Raw genomic sequence first — 20034 nt, forward strand, 5'->3', positions numbered from 1 at the left:
CTGTGAGAGAATCCTGGACACAAAAATATCCAACCTCCCAACAGGAATAAACAAAATCACAACTGAATCTTTCAGGGAATCTTGCAGCTGCGACACCATGCCTCTTATATATGTCTAATTTTCTAAAATAAATCACTTCAGCAGGAACGGTCTTATACCAAAATCAGGTGTTGAATATTACAAAATCAAGACAGAAAACAAAGGCAGAAACTCAATGTTCTAGGCCTCTCCTTGAGCACAGTTGTATTTTTGTCTTTTGGGAATTATTGAAATTAAGTACTCCACTGCAATCCTGCAGGGTGTCCATGCTTCAAGGAATGAACAATATCTTGTTTTTTCAGGGCTCCCTTGTTCAAAAGCAACAGTTCCAACCGACAAATTCCTGACTTTTTAGTTTCCTCCTTCAGAGTGAGTGCTTTTACACAATCAGCACCAATCTCTCTGCAATTAGGCCCATCTCTGTGAGGAGAATAGAAATGAAGAGGCTTTGTGTTCATCATTCATGGTACGAACTACGAACTGGAACTTTCGCCAACCAGGAGTTGATTATTTCTCATAGGAAGGCAATAAAGGTCTTGCTAAATATAAATACTAAACCGATCAGGGAGACCTGGCATTTGTATCGTATAGTACAAGTAAAAGCTGCTTAATTCTTAATCTCCTCTAAAATGAATAATCAGCACTTTTCCTTACTGATAGCATAGAGAAAATGGTGCAAGAGATTAGCTCAGAATTGAACAAAGAGCACAGTGTGGAGGGATTTGCTCTGCCACACAGGACCATGTCGTCTAAATGAGTATACAGTGGCTGTGGCTGCAGCCTTTGTGGTCTTTCATGCCATTGAGCTTTCTAATTATTCTTATTCTCTAAAAATGCCCATTAGCCAACTTGCTGCTCACTTGAAGCCTGTGGATAAGATGTGGAGTACACAGGTCCCATTGTACGAAAGTACACAGATCAGTTCAGCGGCATTAACCCTTTTCCTATACTGGTGTCCAAAATAGCATGCTTGAAAGCTAAAGGGCTGGAATACCCCTGTGCCTGTGGATGTAACAGTAAATACAGTGGTGGAACATCACCTTTACCTTTCTGGGCATTACTTTTACATAATTCATTTTTTGGAGGACTTGCATTTCAACATTTTAACATTACATTATGAACAATAAGTATTGGAAGTTTCCAACTGTGTTGAAAAAAGATACAACTAGATCCATATCAACCAGTGGATGAGATTTTCAAACTTTTGACCATGGCTTGATCAACAATAAGCAATAACAAAATAATATTAAAAGACTTCATAATTTAAAACTCTGGACCACTCTTGATAACCGCTAACCTGTGAAAACAACATAAAAGGACATAAGACTACCGTATCAAGCTGCTTATTTACACATCCAAAAGATACAGAGCAACAATGGCATTAATCTAAAGTCTTGTTTCTGGTAGACATAACTCAATAGTTCCTCTACTTTAGAAATAAATGAAAAGGTTGCTTGAATTTTGTACCAAAGTAATAGGAGGTTCCTTTAAATGTCAACATAGCAAATCCACTTATTGGGAAACATCTGAAATATGGCCTCTGATGTCCAAACCGACATCATTTCCATTTCTAAGGAAAACACAGCCTGTTCATAAAACTAATGAACAATTATACAAGTGTATATAAAAGTGTAGCCTCGCTAGAATTAACTAAATGAGACAAAACACTGACTATTAAAATGACGGACATACATAAAAGACTATGGATGGATGCCCAAGCACAATTAGGCCACAGAAATGAACAACTTGACACTATTTAAATCAACAGCATAAAGCAAGAACACGGATGTGTGTAAACAAAATCACAGCAGCAGCCACAAAGTAACACAGCACAATAGATGTTACTTGTTGGACGCTTTAATCCAAAGCTACTTACATACTCAATACTGTGGGCAATCCCCCACAGGAGCAATTTGGGGTGAAGTGTCTTGCCCAGTGACACAACGACATGCTGACTGCAGTGGGGTTTGAATTTGTGCTACCCTGATCATAACACCAACGCACTAGTCCACTGCGCCACAGCCTCCCCCACATAATCAAAGCCACAAAAACACAGAATATTAAAAGGAAAGGAACTACACAATGTTTAGACATTTCGTAACACAAATCCGTTACTAGGGAACGCCGGTGGTTCCTGTACAGTTGCAACAAGTTACAGATATTCACAACAATAAGCCAGTTTGCATTGTAGCCACCTGTTTGAACGTCATGCTGTGAATCTTCTGTGAATCCTCCTCAGTCTGCTCCAGGTTCATCTCAGTTCACAGTCCTCTCTGTCCCACTGAGCTCCTCAATGTTCCCAAAACTTTAGAGCTGAATGTGAAGCTCTGCAGCCAAACTCATCAGGTCACTAACTGCAGAAAGTCCTCACACACCTAACTGAAGGTAAACGTCCCTCATGAGTCACTTCTGGAGGATCCTCTGTTAGCATCGTAGCATGTTAGCATGTTATCAATTAAACCAGACAACGTGCACCTGTTGATGACACGCATCGTTAGTGTGTTTGATCACTTGGTTTGTGTGTTTACTGAATGTTGCATTAAGTCACTGCTAAACTGCGGTAAACTTTTTAAAAGTGTCAGCTCTACCGTTACCCAATAATGGAGCCTTAATTGCATGGTTTTGCTTCTTTTTTTTTGTAGGCTATTTGCGCCAGTTTTTCCCTTGGCCCTCATTTTCGGAGTGTCACCTGTTGCTCTGCCCTGCGGCAGCCGCAGAAACACTAGCAGTTTCTTCTCAGCTCCTTTATTGTACAATACTTCTGTGTCTGATATGTAACCTAGGCTAAGTGCTTTCTTAAAAACTCAAAATGTGGCAAACAATAGGTCAAAAGACATGTGGAGGTGTCTTTGTTGTTGATGTTGTTTGTCAGTGCTGTTCTTGAGTAGCTATGTGGTGTAATGGATGTCTGATTATTTCTGTATAGGCTACAATATATTTCCGAAATGACTAACATGTCTATCAAAGGTTACTATATGTGTCTCTGTGTTCACCAGCTTTAAATTGTGCAATTTCACCTTTCCCCTCAGCATCATAGAGCACTTTATTCTGAGTGTGCTGCACGTGCATGTATAGGCCTATTTATGACAATATGACAAGCATGCAGCATGTAATTGGACTAAACTGCATTGATCCTCAGAGGAGGGATTAAACACAGTTGCCCTGACATGCTGTCTTCACTCTCATTAATTTTGCTACTGAGGCTATTGGCCCATCACCATGCCATGTCCCTGCTCGTTGGCTGGTTAGCTTGTCTCTGAGTGGGAGAAATTGAGACCATTACCTTCTTAGACATATTTTCATTAATTAAAGTATCAAGCACAGACACAAGTTTGTGTAGAGTCCCAGAAGTGTGTCAAACATGAAAAGAGATTTAATGACAAATCAACATAGTTACACAAAGACCTACTCAATTTACTCTGAGCTCCCCACGGGTGAGCCAGGGGGTAATGAACAGGGGAGCTGTGAAAGGGTTAATCTTCACTTCTTTGCATAGCAAAAAGGCTTAGCTGGAGATAAGCTCACTCTGTAGCATGAATGGCAAGTAATATAAGTTAGAGACTGCTCGCTTTAGAAGAAAAGTTGGTCACACATCTGAGATACCTGAAAGGACATACATGAGTTAATAAATTATGAATGCAGACGCAAAAAAAATACAAATGTGGAAACAAAAAAGAACAAAAACACAGGCCAGAAAGTGTTTACTTGCATGCAAGCTACATGGCCTTTAAAAGAAACACAATGACTTACAAAAGCGAAATAAATGCTTCAGGTGAAATCGATTTACCTCGCTTTGTTTTGGAATGCCTGTGTGTGTTTTATTCACTGCTTCTACACATAACAGGTAGCTCATGAGTCAGCGGGCGATGGATGGAGAGGAGAAAAAACCGTCACAGGCTGAACGAATGATGGACAGATGGAGAAAAAAGCAAGACAGGAGTTTAGATGCTGATGGCTTGGAGTCAGGAAACCGAACCATATGCAGCAGCAGGATGTGAGCGAAAATGAAACAAGACGAGAGAAATGGAGACAGAGAATAATAGAAAGGCGAGAAGTAAAGAAGGGGTGTTGCAGCAAGCTGGGAGTTCAGTTTGCATGGCTCCACTCTGCGGGTGACTTTAATTACTTTTCAGCGTCACTACCTCTCCTGGTCATGAGCTGCATGCTCTGATCACCAGCTTCTGATTATTGGGCCTTTGTGAGGGCTTCTGCCCGCTGTCAGGCTGTAATTAAGTTTGCACTGGAGAGCATCTCAGCACGTCAGAAAGCTTACAAAGCCATCATCCATGCTCTCTTTCTCTTTGGGTTTAAACTGCATGGTGCCGAGGAACTCAAAGGTTAAGGCAATTGCATACAGAAGTTGTGTTATATTAGGAGATCTTTATGTGTTATTATAATTGTCTGAAAGCCAGTCTGTTTTTAAGACTGACTTGCAGAAGGGTAAAATAATGTGAACTGAGTTTGAGTATACATTTGATTTATAATGAGGCAGCATAATAAAGCACTGAATCATCCTGTCATTCTGAAACACTTGTGATTATTTTAATAAAGGGAAGTAATGCCTCACACACCTAACACTATCCACCAGGCAGGGAACTGGTAAGATAATGAAAACCAGCCTTGACAGTGAAATTGAAGCCACTACATGCTAACTGTCCCCATGGCCACCATATACCCTTGGTGTTGATCTGTCTCCCTGTTGCTGTAATGTGATTCACAAACCTTCCTCTCACCTTTTAGAAACCTCTTCAATTTCTCTTTTATTCGACAGATCAGATTCTCTACACATGTATTTCTGTCCTTCAAGCATGCTGCATTCAACCATGACTGTGCAATCACTAACAGCAGTAGTCTTCTCACATATTTTTTAAATATCACAACTATATATTGGAATAAATCTAAACAGTGATACACCACAGTAGTGAGTCAGCTCTTCTAAACGTAGCACATGACTGCTATGTTTTACATTTAGTAGGCATCCATATTAAAGCCTTATAATGCATTATTTCTTATTAACATTAATTCATTTTTGTTATTTATAATTACATTTAATGATATCCTTGTCTGCATCTTATAACTTGTGGTGTACCTCAAGGTTCTATTCCAGGACCTATTTTTTTTTTTAATGAAATACTCCTACTGGCTTTGTTGTTTGCCCTTTCTATTTTTGAACTTCCTAACCTTTCTATGCATCATTTGATTCATCTCTCTAGCCACTCTCTACATCCCTGCCATTGATCTTTGCTACTCCGTTTTCCTCATATCCCCACCCCTGTATGTCTCTCTTTCTCCCCCTTCAATCACTCTCCACTGAACCAAAAAGCAGGGAATGAGATGGCATGAAGAGAGAACCGCAGGTGTCTATTGAAGTAGTGACCATCCAGGCAGCCCACCCCTGCCCACAACCCACCGTTGCATGCACTTGTTTGAAGCTCGCACCTTTCCGAGCCATCGCATGCAGCTGCTTGGAGCCTCTGAGCCATTGCAGTCCAGCACCTTCCTGCTGAGCAAAGTCTAAAGAGTTGGGAAAACCTTGAATTGTACCAAAGTCAAAGGATTCTCTGGACTTAATGTTCATCTGCCAAGAGCAGATTCGAAGAGCATCGCTGCAGGGAACAGACCAATCCGTCTGTGGCGTTTGCCTTTTTGTGGGGGTTTTTCAAGCAATGTGTATGAAGAGAGCAATGAATCGCAGAGATTCCTGCAGAGAAAGGACCCAAAGAGTAACCACCAGAGTTTCATAACAGTTTGACCTTGCTAACTGAAAGAAAAGTGTTACAAACACTATAAAACTGCATACATACCTTTATTACATGACAATCAAATCCAAATGTACAGTAACCACTCTGCTAGCTACACTGATCTTTTGTAGGCTTTAGCTGACTCATAATTGGATATTGAAGCCAGGCTGCAGATGACCCGCTCACTCTGGGAGACAGCAGGGATGTGATGATGGAAATTGACAAGATGTTCATTTCATTCTGCCAGACAAACACCCCCATGCCACCCACCCCGCTGCTACGAGACGAAGTTATGAGTTCAGCTTTTCATTAAAGGAGTTATATCTTCAAGGATGTTCTTTCAGAGAACATCTTTGTACTGTAGGTCAGCCACCAGCATTTAGTAAAGGCAACAAACACAAGTGCTGTACACATGTGAAAGTGCCATGGGGGTCTCCTACTATTATAAGGAACATATATTAGTACAATTTTTCTTTCATTCAGTATTTTTCTTTTTTTTTGTACAACTTGCAGGCAGGAGGACACTGCTGCTGTCTATTTAAAAGAGGAATCAAGATGCAGACCTTCTGCCATGCCTGATTACCCACAATGCATCTCAACTGCTGACAGCCTGGTTGAAGATTCAGTTGTGTTCAGTTATAATAGCCTCAAACAGAAATAAATAGGGGGCTACAGAGGTCTGTTGAGCTTAAATTCTTTCTAATTTGACATTTATTTTTTTCATTTTCCAACTAGTCTTTACACCCAACCTTTGGAAATATAGGATTTGATGCAGCTCCCTGTATAGTCAGAAGGCTTTAGACAAGTTATTTCATATTATGCAGTATAATTAAAGACATATAAATGGACTTTAATATGTAAGAATGGCACAATTCCTTAATAATATAAAAATGTGAACAAAAGGTAACAAGCTTGCACGGTAAAGGTTTTCATCTTTTGCTTACCCATATAGCCTTGGCCAATAAACTATCATTCCAGCAAAATATAATGAAAATCTGAGAATAATTTTCTGATTTCTTTTCTGTAATGACTAGTAACAAAAAAGCAAATGTTCGTAGTTAAAGCAGAATAATTAGAGGGAAGCTTGTGAACTAGCTCCCTGATCTACATTACTTGGCTCAGCCGTAGTTATAAAGCCTGGCTGGAAATACTTTTAATATGAAGCTCTGTATCCTGGCAACCATAGAATTGGCCTTGAAATGCGATTGGAGGGTTTTCCCTGGCCTGGAGCTCAAACGTCTCCAGGGGATATTTCTAAGACACAAATATGTCACATTCAAACTACCTCTTAAGTCATACACATCCATTGTTAAGAGTAATACAACTCCAGGCATGGCCTTCCCTTAAACACTCCTCATTATACCCACAATTAAAGTTGCAACAGTTTACTTGGGGCGTTTGGGTGGCAGATAAAAGCTGTTTTTATGTAGGCTATGGTAATATCATCTGGAGCAAAAAGTGCCAATTGCCTTTGATTGCTTCCGTGCCCGAGAGCGTCTTTGTGTCTTTTTCCTGTCGCTATCAGCGTGTTTGCCTTTCAGCACAGCCAGCCATCAGACGAGCCTTTGCTCCCCAAACCAACTTCCCTGACACACAGCAAGATTTTTGTCAAGCTTCTCCTCGAAGGCAGCAATGCTACCAATTACCTCCACGGAGCCAGCCAGCCGTCTCGCCGGTTTGACAGATGACTTTGACCTCAGCAAACATGAGGACCGTCTCTTTGGTTGACACATACGCCTGCTGTTGAAGGGAGAGGTTGATGGGTTGAGGTGCGGGTATGGAGGATGCAGACCTTATTCTCAGATTGCATCCTTTACAGTACAAGCCTCCGGCAAGCTAGGACAGGTAAGTTATCTCCATGGCATCTTTCTGTATGACCCCTTGCGAATGAACCTCTATGCAATTTTCTGAAAACGCTGGTACACACAGTGACATTTTTCCCATAATGATAGGGTTCATAACCAGCATACTGCTGGGCCTGATAGCTCAGCCTTACGCTTACTGAGCTGTGACTGATTTCAGCTTCCTGCGATAAGAGGCGTTGAATGAGGAAGTTGAGTTGTGTCAGAAACATCGATGTGAGGACAATAATAAAGGAATTACTATGTTTATTTACACGGGAGCAAGTTATCAAAACAAACATTGCAAACTGCGCCTCATAAAACTGAGATAATAAAAATGAATTACAGGAATAAAACCAACAATATCAACAAAGCGAACAATACCAGGACATTTCATTTTGCTTCCAAACAATGCAGATGACTGAGCCTGTAGTTCTGTAATCTTGCAGGCTCCCTTGTGTTTTATGATGGAGAAGATATGACTCCGCTAATGTGCTTCCATTAAATGGAGGGTGAATACAAAAAGCAATGCCGTTACTGTACACTTTTACCCTCCTCTATAGCAAAAATAACCTCTGTTTATCAGTTTTATATCAACATAAATGCACAGGGAAAACAAACTCACATGAAATACATGCCCTTGGTAATTGGAGCACACTTGTTTTTCAAATGGTGGCGCTGCGTGACTCCCCACGCTGTTATTAACATTCCCTCTGATATAACATGCTGCTAAAACACCCTTAATCAGACTAAGGCTCTCTAGCTTTACGCTCCACATGCAACTGACTTGATCCTTTGTTTTCTGTGCCGCTGTTGTTATTGTAATCAAGCTTCTTGACACACTGGAATTTCCTCTGCTTAGGCTGCCACACAGGGCACAATGTGATGAAAATGTACCTCATGAGTGTGAGCTCATTATTCTCGGCTTTACACACACTGTGAATACAAACAGAGTTAACGTACCCCGTGTACCTCCCCTCTAGTAAATGCCAAAGGAAATACAAATTAGATTTGCTGGGTAACCACATTTTAGCACTTATTTAATAATCCTCATTTTAAATCCACAGCTAGAACAGGTTTTGCTGCAAATACAGGACCTTTCTATTAGATATTTCAACATGGTAACTTACATTTTAAATGCCCTCTTCTATCATGATCTCTTCTCCTTTTTAGTTTTCTTTTTTAGATGTTATCCCCTGATGTCCACAAAAACACAGTGAAAGTCAGTGCACGTTGAACATTGTCTGATTATCTGGTAATGAGGTGCAGAAGAATTGATTAAATAAAGGATTCACAATATGACTCTACACAACGCCTTTTGTTTTATTCTCAATGTTGCATTACTTATCTTTCTTTTTATTGAGTTTGAAGTAATTATTTCCTTTAATTAAATACATTGTTGTTTCAGCGGTGACTTGCAGATATTGATATTTCTGCGATGTCCAGGTCTGATTGTCATTCTAATTTCCTCCTAATACCAGCCTTGGGTGAGTGTTTTTGTTTCAAGGTTAGAGTTTCAGAAGGGCTCAGCACCGACTGCAGTGCAGGAGCCGGACCGCATGGTCAGCACCAGAGGCAACAATCTGAAACAGTGTCTTTGACAGTTTGTCCTCTGCCCTCCCTCTTAACAGTTTGTAGTAAGAAACAATGAGGTTCACCTCTCTCATGTCATCCAGTGATGTTTTAAAGAAATTCAAAGCTGCCAAAGCTGATTTTCTTGTGGCTTATGTGCAACGGAAATAAGCTGTGAACTCCATACTGTTATTTTGTTACCTTTCGGGAGAGAACATGTATCAGAGAAACAATAGCATTAATTTCGAGCTGTGTTTCAGGCGAAGTCAAGAATAAAAGTCCAATATTTGTTCTTTTTCAGCTCTGATGTTGGCTTTGATTGTGTAACTTGCTGCAGTTAAATACCATCACTATGTGCAATACAGTATGTGCTTTATGTGCAATTACATTATATACATAAGCCATTAATAACTGTGTAATATATACCTGGCTGCTAAATTCTAAGAACTGTTACAGGATTTGTATTATGGAAAGTATTTTTTTCTTTTACTTTTATTTTTTTATATAATTTTTTTTCTATTATATCATAACTTAGTACTTGTTTCTTTACATTAAGCTGTCTGTGGCTTTTTCCTGCTGTAACGATGCAAATTTCCCCTCTGTGGGACTAATAAAGGTATTCTGATTCTGATTCTACCAGATCCCAAGGGAAAAATCTGACTCTTATGCTGCTGAATGCTAAACTATGTTTAAACATGCAACCCTCAACTCGATCAGTTTGCTGTGTTGAAGCTTTTTTGCTGGAAACAGATGTTTGCTACAGTGGAAAACGACCCGTTCAGAGTGATGAGAATGAACCAAAACAAAGGTGTCGGAAAGTTGCAGGTCATGAACTAAAGAGATGAAGATGAAAAAACAGTCCTTGGAAACAGACTGGGCATATTAACTTATTGTTATCATAAAAAATATGGAAGGTCCAGAGTGTCTTGATTTAGTGTCCTCTGGCATTGAGGTCTGTTGTCTCACTTCTCCCTTTTCTCATCGTGTCGGATAGCTTTGGTGGCCTTCAGGTAATGTAAAAAACTCAAGACATCATATTCAGAGCCAGAGTTTAGTTTGTCTATCCTGGCTTACTGTAGAAACATGGCGGTGTGACGTGGTAAACTCAATAAAGAAGCCCCGTTTGTTATAAAGATGTAAAGGGCTATCTAAGCTAAAGCAAACATGACGATTCAGGCGATTATACAGAAATGAAAACAAAGTTATGAAGGCTATTTCATATCTTCCAAAATTCACCCACAAACCTACACACTGTTCCTTTAGAGTCAAGGTTTGGAACATATTACATTTCATAGAGAGACAAAATTAGAGCCAAAATGGAGGTCGGATGTCACTCACACAGGCCAGAGAGATGACCCAGCCAGCTGTTACCCCTACTGGCATCTGGAAATCAAACATGTATGCAAATGAGCAGCAATTAGGACGTGGATGCTCATTTGGTCTAATCTGTGACCAGATCAAGGGAGACAAAGCCAAATGAGTTTAAACAGGAAAAGGTAACATTTATAATGAATAGTAAAAATGTGATGCACGTTGGCTGACCTCGCTTAATTCTACACTTTACATTATGTACCATATACCAGAGGAGTCAACTCTCTTTACACAGAGATCTAAGTGACAGCACCTGGACCGACTGTGGGATCATTAGCAGAGAAAGCTCAGCATGCTGATCCCACATCTGAGCAAATTGCCTTTGTGAAGGGACAGGTAATGCAAAGCCCTTAACTCTGCAAAGAGACCAGACTGCTGGCTCCTGAAGCTCATTAAGTCACGGGGAACCCAGGTCCGGGCGGATTATGAAGCCTAAAATCATAGTTCTCTTTTCGATACACCGTCAGTCTACTGACTTGTATCACCTCAGCCTCCCCGAACCTTGACCCCAACCACTGAACTGTGAAATGAAAAACAACCCGAGGTCAGCATCCAAAAGGGATCCATGGCCGTCCTGCTCCGTTTGCACAATGGAGATGACAGTGACACGCATTTTGGAGGAACACCTTGGTCCCCAGATCTCAGGACAGATGGCATGTGCCAGTTAGAGCGTGCCCTCAGCTGTCTCAGCAGAGAAGGGATGTCACTCGACTATTTACTTCTCTAATACTCTCCGTCCGTCATCTAAATTATATGACCAATATGCTCCCTTTCAGCCCCTGCCATTATGGCCTATTTGCATCATGTGCTCTTCAAATCCACTAAAAGGGATTGAAGAGAAGGCCAATATTTAAGCAATAACCCTCAAAACTCTACATTTGTGGAGGAACAATTTCTCTTTGATGCTATTATGGAAGGGCGCTTTGCCTTATATGAATAATTTAATCAGTACAGACACATATCAATAATCACTTTCGCAAAGGGACCAAAGACAGCGGATGTAACTCAAAAGATGGGATACACTCGATACACTCAAGCTAACTCTGAAAATTACTTTTTGTTTGAAAGTAGCTGTGAGCGAGCAGATGACAGTCATTAAAAAGTCTCACATGCATTCATAACTGATTTGAAAATTGGCAATGTTGTGCAGTACAATTTTCTGTGCTTTCAAGAGCATCGCACTTTGAAGTAATTACTCAGCCAGCCTCATGAAAGTTGCCGTTAATTTGTTTGTTAAGGGGAACGCTGAACGAGGAGGAGAGGCAGAATGCAAATCGATTTTGGAGTAGCTCCTCTCGCTCTTTACCCTTTGTTGTAAACTTTTCTCGACATTGAAATGCCTCTATAGACTGTAAATAAATGCCGATTATGTAGACAGTGGAACAATTGTGGCCATGAGAGATTCAAATCAACAGTCTGTGCAGAGGCGGCCACATAATGAGGATGTAAATGGATGTTCAGCTGCAATATGTCCCCAAGATCTGGCAGACACACTAACATATTGCATATTTATACATAATTCACGCATAGTCAAATACATTTAGACTACTCTGTAAGAAGGACCGCACTTCACACAGTCTGGGATTTATGCAAAAATATTATAGATATATATTTGAGTTAATGACTCAAAGCTTTGATTCATCTTAAGGTGTCATTTAACACCAGCAGCATGAACCTGTTTCTTTTAAGACTTAAAACGTATCCCCGATGAACTCATACTTACATTTTATAAGAAGAATTACCTACTTACAGTATATGGCACCATTTTGGCTTTACAGTACTAAAGAGACACTTTGTGTGAGTGAATGGAGTACTGCCAATAAGGATCATCAGAAATAAGGTGAATTAAAGACTCAATAACTTCAAAATAAATAGAAAATAATTGCCAAATTAAATAATGTAACCATCCAGATGTTCAGATAGGAGCTCCCAATTGAATTATTGAAGTGAAACGTTTAGTTTTCTCGTTGTACGGACACACAATTACTAGATTTGTTCACAATAAAGACAGAGTAGAGCGGTGTGCCCTTTCAAAGCTGATCTCTGCCTGCATATACAGCTGTGTCAACAGATAAGGGAGCGATAAGAAGAAAGTGTTGGACTACTGCGTGCTATGACTCACTCTGCACTTGCGTCGTCCAATTTAGCAGCTTAATGGTGCGTAAACCCTGAAGAGAAAGCCTGTACTGTTGGGTTCCAGTATGTAAATTTGCTTCTGATTTCCCAGCCTCACGTCATGCAGCAAAATGACGTTCAAGTGTTCCATGGGATTGATGAATGAACTGATCATCTAAAGCTAGGTCTTGTTAGTTAAAGGCATACATCGCTAGCAATCCTTTGTGCTAAAAGCTTTAAATAAACATCATTTCTTTACTTAGCCAATGTAAATGACCTGGAAGATATTTGGGATCATTAAAAAAAAAAACTATTAAAGTGACCCGGGTGCCCTCGGGCAAACACAAAGCCCTATCTTATAATAAATGATCAGTTCAAAGAACCGCTGACAGTAAGTGCTGTTATGGGAAAGAGCAGGACAACAGCGGGGTAAACAAAAAGCTGAGCAGACAATAAAGCCACCTGCCTCTACGCCATCTCAAGCCACTCAGCTGTGACACTCCACGAGGACCTCAAATGAAAGACCACAGCTTCGGGACACATTTTGGGTGAAATACATTGGCTGCCATCCCGTTAATGGGAAATGGAAAAGTTAAGGGGTCGACAGATTGAATCCAAAATGTGTTGAGAACCTATCAGAAGCTAGAACCAACTCACTGGTGAAAAACACTTTCAGGAATCTAAACCTACTGGCTAAATGAAAACATAGCTAAACAAAAATGGACCAGTCTGAGACCTTACCTATTAGAGTCAACCAAATTATAACAAAACACAAAACACTTATTGGAACACCTACTCCCACATAGAAAGTAAAAACCAATGTTATCTGGCCCTAAAAAGACCACTGTGGCAATCTACCTGCCCACAGTGACTGACGTTAAACACAGACAAATGTACACAAAGTACACTGAGTGCTAGGAAACATGGCTTCCAAAAAACGAGCGATTATGCCAACAGTGTGGAGGAACTGCTGTGGAAACAGAGCAGCACTTCCTCATACAATGCCCAAAATTCAAACCAGTACGGAAACAATTCTTCCCAAAATTCTATAGGCATCCTCAATTATTTAAAAAAGAAAATGAAAAACTATAAATATTACTAGGAGAAATAAAAGAAAGTTTCATTATTGCAGGACAGTTTGACTCTGCCTGCCACAATATGAGAGAATCAAATTGACACCAAGACTCACATCTCACGTATTTTTATTATTAAAGTATTATATGAATTTACTTTCAGCATTGTTATTATTTTTTTTTTCTAAATGAATTTGTCTGTGTGTTGCTTGTAAAGATGGAAAACATGTTGTTCTTGCATGTGTTCTAAATGTTTATGAATTTAACAGTACATTTATAATAGGTATCACAATTGTACAAAGCTTTGGCAATATGCCATTAAGGTAATGAGGATAGAATCATAAAATGTAGCTTTCATTCAGAACTACAACCTTTGAAAAAGATGGACAGTCTTTCTCTCACACTGAAAAGTTCAAGTTATTAGCTGCTACAGCTTTACTTGTTGCATGACCATTAGCTTAAAATGGCTAGCATTAGCTAATGTACTGTAAGCACACTTAAAACATATATTTCTATTTTACAGAGTAAGATTGTTTACTTTTTACTATTTGTGCCACTGTTAGACAGATTTTACTCACGTCCTCAATTGCTTCTTGTTGCCACAGAGGCTAACACAGTCTTGCTCTAATCTCATCTCGACCACCTCTGAGATATCTCATTATTCACCGTGCCAGTGATTCATTATTTTGTTTCGCTTCATTGCACAGTAGTGCTTTTTTGGCAACTGAAAAAAACTGTTTAGACATTCCTCCCGTTAAAGAGTTTCTCACCATGACGTCAGTATAATAATTGTCCTTGAGGCATTGAGGAGTTTTCCTGGCGTCACTCTGACACACAGGGAGACTTTGTTGATAATGTGGGCCGCTGTTACTCACTCCCAGCATGGCAGGTGTAATCACATTATTTTAAAAGTGCCTGAGTGTTTGCCTGCAGTTCAAATGTTTCAATTACTTTATTCACACTTGATTTCCTGTTGGAAAAAGAAACCCAGGGTGGGCCTCCATGCTGTGTCCTTAATTTGGTATTTAGTTTTTTTCTTGTTATAGAACTATGATTAATTTGTGTCTGTACGTGTTTTTTTGGAAGACATTTTACTTTTAGATGCTGCACTGATTTAACAAAGTAATTTAAATTGTAATTTAAATGTCCCCGCTGTGGGACTAATAAAGGATTTCTGATTCTTAATTTCTCTACATTATTCTACTTTTAACAGCTGCATCACGAAATCTCTAGGGATGAAAGAACAGACAACATAATGTGTTCTATAATACCGTTTTTGTAATAGTTTGTGTAATAGTTCAGCATATTGGCTTTCTTGAAAACACTTAGATGAGAATGTCTGTAGGCCTACGGTAAACATGAAGCAAGAGGCTGGTTAGCTTAGCTTAGCATAAATACTGGAAACAGGTGGAACAGCTAGCCTGGATCTGTCCAAAAGGAATAAAACCCACGAGCACCACCTTTGAAGCTTTAGTAATCAGCGCGTTATATGTCCTTTGTTTAATCTGTGCAAAAACTACTCCCTGGCCTGTGGCAGTTGCCAGGCAACCAGGGATACTTCAGGAAGTTACTGGTTCAGGCTCCAGCTTATTGTTTAGCACCCAGACACAGGAATGCTTTCGATCGCTTCGTCAAACTCTCTGCAAGAAGATGAATTGAAGATGAAGATGAAATGATTTCTAATCTAACTACTCCTTCATTAGAGATATTTTACCTGAAATCAACATTTTAAATATACATTAAAAAGTAAGGCACACTTTGAAGCTTCGTGGTACAGATGGAGAAGGAGTCTCACTGCCTCCATTTCCATAATGCACTTTTACCAAATCAACATGGAAAACCCTCAGCTCAAAAACTGACAATATGCAGTCTCCAGGCTCTTTTATTAAAAGCCCTTTGGGTTTTCTGTGATGACAAAACAACATCTTGTATGTGTTGGTCTCTAATGGTTTGCCAAGTCTCTTGTTAGTGTTTGAATAATTACAAAATTGGTGTAGATAACCCAATTTGTGTTATTTGAGACTGAAGGGGATGTTGCATTGTTTTTGTTGCTTTCATTGCAGTTTTATATATATCTTGTAATTTAGGTGAACTTCCTGTTTCATTTGTATGCTTTTATTTAGAAGGCGAGTTAACAAGGCTGACAGGAAATGGTTGTAGCTTTTGAAAACAACGTGACGGAGAAAGTAATATCTTCTATGTAAGAGAAGAACGGACTGTATAGACAAGTTTACGCGCCAAAACACGGGTAGCGCCATAACCCTACACAAATGCACTTTATTTCCGCCGGAAGTCTTTTGCACAGCGTCTGTCGGTGTAAACCGGTGTAAACAGTCAGACGGGCACTGGTGTAAACACAGCGATTTCGATGCTAACAGTGATGCTAGCTTGGGAACACGATTCTACTTCTTTGACTGGAGATGGCGTTACTCTCCCCCACCCGAATTCAGTGCAAAACTGGGAGGATAACATGACGACGTGGCCCAGCATAACGTACAGCAAAATTTGCTCCTACTTCGTTCAATCCATGGCAATAGATGGAAAAGCAATGGACAGTCTGAAGGAATATCATAAGGCTGCGCACATTCTACTTTGCCCACATGCTCCCGAAAATTGTTGACGATTTTGTTGAGGGAAGGTTACAGTTCTGCAGTAAATATCTCAGCATTTTAAAACCAAAATAAACTGCCTTATTTAGGTCATGCCCACAGGAGCCAACAGTTGTCTGTTGTTTACATAATGCACAATTTACATGATCTCTTTATGCCGTGCAATATATCATATGTGCCTGTACTGTTTGAGTGAAAATAAAGTTTGATGTAATTTAATTTCATTATTGCACTGTTATTGCATTATTGCATTTCATATGTTCCTTAGAGTGCTACAATTTCTTTTAACACAGTTCATCATTCATATTAAGCTCATACTGTACATAAATAACACTGAATTAATTAATTGTTGAGAGGAAACTAAAGAAATGGCTTCAACAAGAAAGATCACATGTTTAATCCTAACAGGTATTACAAATTAAAATATAAAAGCAGCCCACACAATTACATCACTATGAAAATATTCATATATAATATTAAAAAATACAATGCATGCAGTATTTGTTGTGTTTATCTGTATTTAATGAACAACATGGCTGGGTGCTGGGTGCTGGTTTGTGGTCGTAGCACTCTCTATCTAACCACTCGTTCAGGTGCTTTCTCGAGTGATTGCAACCAACTACCGCACACGTAGTTCCCGAACCACTTTTCTTCATGTTGTAATTGTTATATCCTCTTTGTCTCTGCGATATCAGTGCTTTGTCGGCACAACGGAGCTAGCTAGCAAAACAAACCCAGTCCGCCAAAACGGAAGTGCATTGCATCGAAGGGAGGAGTTCAGGATGTAGAGCGGAAACGGCTCAATAACTTGTGTATATTTAAATGTTAGCACCCCCCGAAGAGGCTCAAGCTCTTACGTTGGGTCTGGAGTTTGAATAAATTCTGGTTCATCAGTAAAGCCTACGACCATTATTCGGAGGGAAATGCTACAATTGGAATTCATTTTCCTCCACAGCTACATCTCTTGGTGAGATGAGAAATGGAGCACCTCAAGATGAGCCTCTCGAACAGGTTTTTAAACTTGTGTTTATCTGCATGTAGATGTGTGGAGGCAGTACACAGATGGAAGGCAAATTGTGTCTGAGTATTTATTTATGAGAACAAGGCTTGTTAAAACTATACCTTCTGTTCCTCTCTCACTGTGTACCTCTCACAAGTGCAGCGAAATGATCTTTTGCTTTTCAGCTACAGGTAGGCATGAACTCTGATTTCTCTCTCTTTTATATTGCAACCAATCTCATGGGTTTGTCACCTATATGAAAACAAACCTACACAGGAGCAGCAGCAGGATGAGGTTCCCACACTGACAGATGATTATAATTGGGTAACCTTGTCCAAGCTTTCACGTCCCATCAAGAGGAATGGCCAGGGAGAGATAATGCGCCTTCACTGTGAGAGCATCATGCATCCCTCATTGTACTACAGGAGGAATGTTCTGTATGAAAAACAGAAGGCTGAGGGATATTAATGTCAAAAGTAGAAATCTCCTAATTTTAAAAGGAAGGCTTCACCCACTGAATGATCATTTTATATCAAATACTTACTATGCTACCTTGTATTCTTGATGGATTTCTTATTTCCCTCTCGCCTCCAAAGAATCTACAAGCAATTTTAAACAGTGGTCGCATTTAAAAACAGCAAAAATTAATGCGAAAGAAACCTCAGTTTAAACCTTGCACACAACTTGGGCAGAATATTATGACGCTCATGTGTCCAGTTATAAGACTACTAAAAAACGTGCTTTTTAAAACACATTCCGTTTTGCAAGCGTTAAACTGTGTATGTGGAACTGATTTACATAATAAAGATTTAGCAGAAAAGTGCTAGTGGGTTATTCTGCATCAGTTTTTTAGTGTGTCTTGATATTCAGTAGTTTTGCTGGGTTGAGACACGGCCCCAATTTGTCTCAATTCATCAAGATTTTTCTCCATTTTTGGTTATCTGTGGAGGCCTGCAATAAGAACATTCTTCAAGCATGTAAAGTGACACAAAGAGAATAATTGAAATACAGATAATCCTTCTGTAAGTATTCCTAGAAGGGGGCGTAAACAAAGAGGTTGTCAAACACTGCATTGATGTATCTGAAAACTAGAAACAGGCTAAAAGTTTGCAATCAAGTTCAACTGCTGTGAAGTTTAAAGCCAACCATCAACACATGTGAACTATCTGCACGACACCTCACATGCAGGATGTTCCCATTGTAACAGCTTAACATCTCCTCAGCTGCACTACTTTATATTACTGTATATGACATCAATTAGGAAAGGTTAAACCTGACATCATCCTTAAGAGAGTAAACCATGTCCTGATTTGAATTGTCATTGCTGTAAGGAATATCAAAGCAACTGCTTGCGAATGCAGCACATACTGTAGGGGCTTAAGCATCAAGATAGCTAAAGTGCCATACTGTAAGTAACATTTACAGTAGGTCTTATTGATCCATGTTTTCTTTATTTGTATACATATATCAAACAGTCATAGATTATTTAAATAGTCAGACTTTTTTGAAACTGTGGGTCAGACAGTTACAAGATTGTAGCTATGGTTAACCACTTCCTGTTATTCTGTTGCTAAAGTACATGGAAACATTTAGTGCAGTTGCTCTGCATTCAAAAAATAATCATTTGTACAATGTTTATTCCTTTTCAACCAAGATTACAAGCTCTTGAGTTGGAAAACCTTGAGGGTAGCATTTCAATTATCTCAAAAGAAGCTTTAAGAGTACATTTCTATGAGAAAAAAAAAATCATTTAAAAAAAACATCACTTTCTGATGCGAGAGAATCATTGGTGGATTACAGCAGATAGTATAGCCTCCTCCAATGATAACTAAACAAGCTTATCGCTGCCATCATCAGGGCACACTGAGCACTCTTTGCATTGATACAATGTGACTTCCTCACACTGAGGCTGTAGAGACACTCTGTACAACAATATTCCCTGGCGTTCTTTGGGGCTGGAGTGAAAACAAAAATACTGTCTCGAATCCTCTCATAGGTATGCAGTGGAGTTTAGATTCAACAACAAACGTTTATAGATATTAAGGCGGATCATAGTTTAATCATTAAGGTGGCAGATGGTTTAAAACCGCTTTTAATTTGTTCATGTAAACGATCATGAAAGTTTGTCATCCAGCTATTTTCCTGTTACTACTATCAATTGAATGCAGTGATGTACTTATTAAATCATGTACTGTATGGCAGCTGCTAGAAACATTGAGGAATGTTGCACCCTTTATGATTTGATTCAAACTCATCACAATATCTCAGAAAACAATCGTGGTAGTGCTGGAGGGTTAAGCTTTAACTATTTGGGTCCATTTCAGGTTGTGCCTGCCTGCCTGCATACAAGCTTATGGTGTGACGCTATGCTAACAGGCTAAACCCGAATTTGTCATCATTATGACTGTATATCTGATGACATTATGCCACGTTCTGGCAAATAAAAAAACTGACCTATCAGCAACCTGTGCACACAGCTCAATCAAACTTGCGTTGTGATGATTAACATACATAGCGGCTTAAAGTGGTAGAAGCAATGCACCCTTCACCACTTCCTACCCCGGACTTTTACCCCCTGCTTAGGCCACAGCCATCTTTGATTTTTGTCTTAAATACACACGTGTAAAGTGTCATGACTGCATCTTGCACGATTGTGACTCCATGGTGGTGACA

The 20034-nt window shown here is 39.5% G+C and overlaps 1 protein-coding gene across 1 annotated transcript in view; it reads right to left on the minus strand.

Moving 5' to 3' along the window:
• Positions 1-2600, minus strand: part of triqk (triple QxxK/R motif containing) — a 128696-nt gene extending 126096 nt beyond the window's left edge. The window contains exon 1 of the mRNA XM_079654228.1: positions 2235-2600. The gene's annotated coding sequence lies outside the window, so the exon portion shown is untranslated. The remainder of the gene's footprint in view (positions 1-2234) is intronic.
• Positions 2601-20034: the final 17434 nt, after the last annotated feature.

The sequence above is a fragment of the Notothenia rossii genome (assembly GCF_949606895.1).
Source record: "Notothenia rossii genome assembly, chromosome: 10".
Taxonomy (NCBI): domain Eukaryota; kingdom Metazoa; phylum Chordata; class Actinopteri; order Perciformes; family Nototheniidae; genus Notothenia; species Notothenia rossii.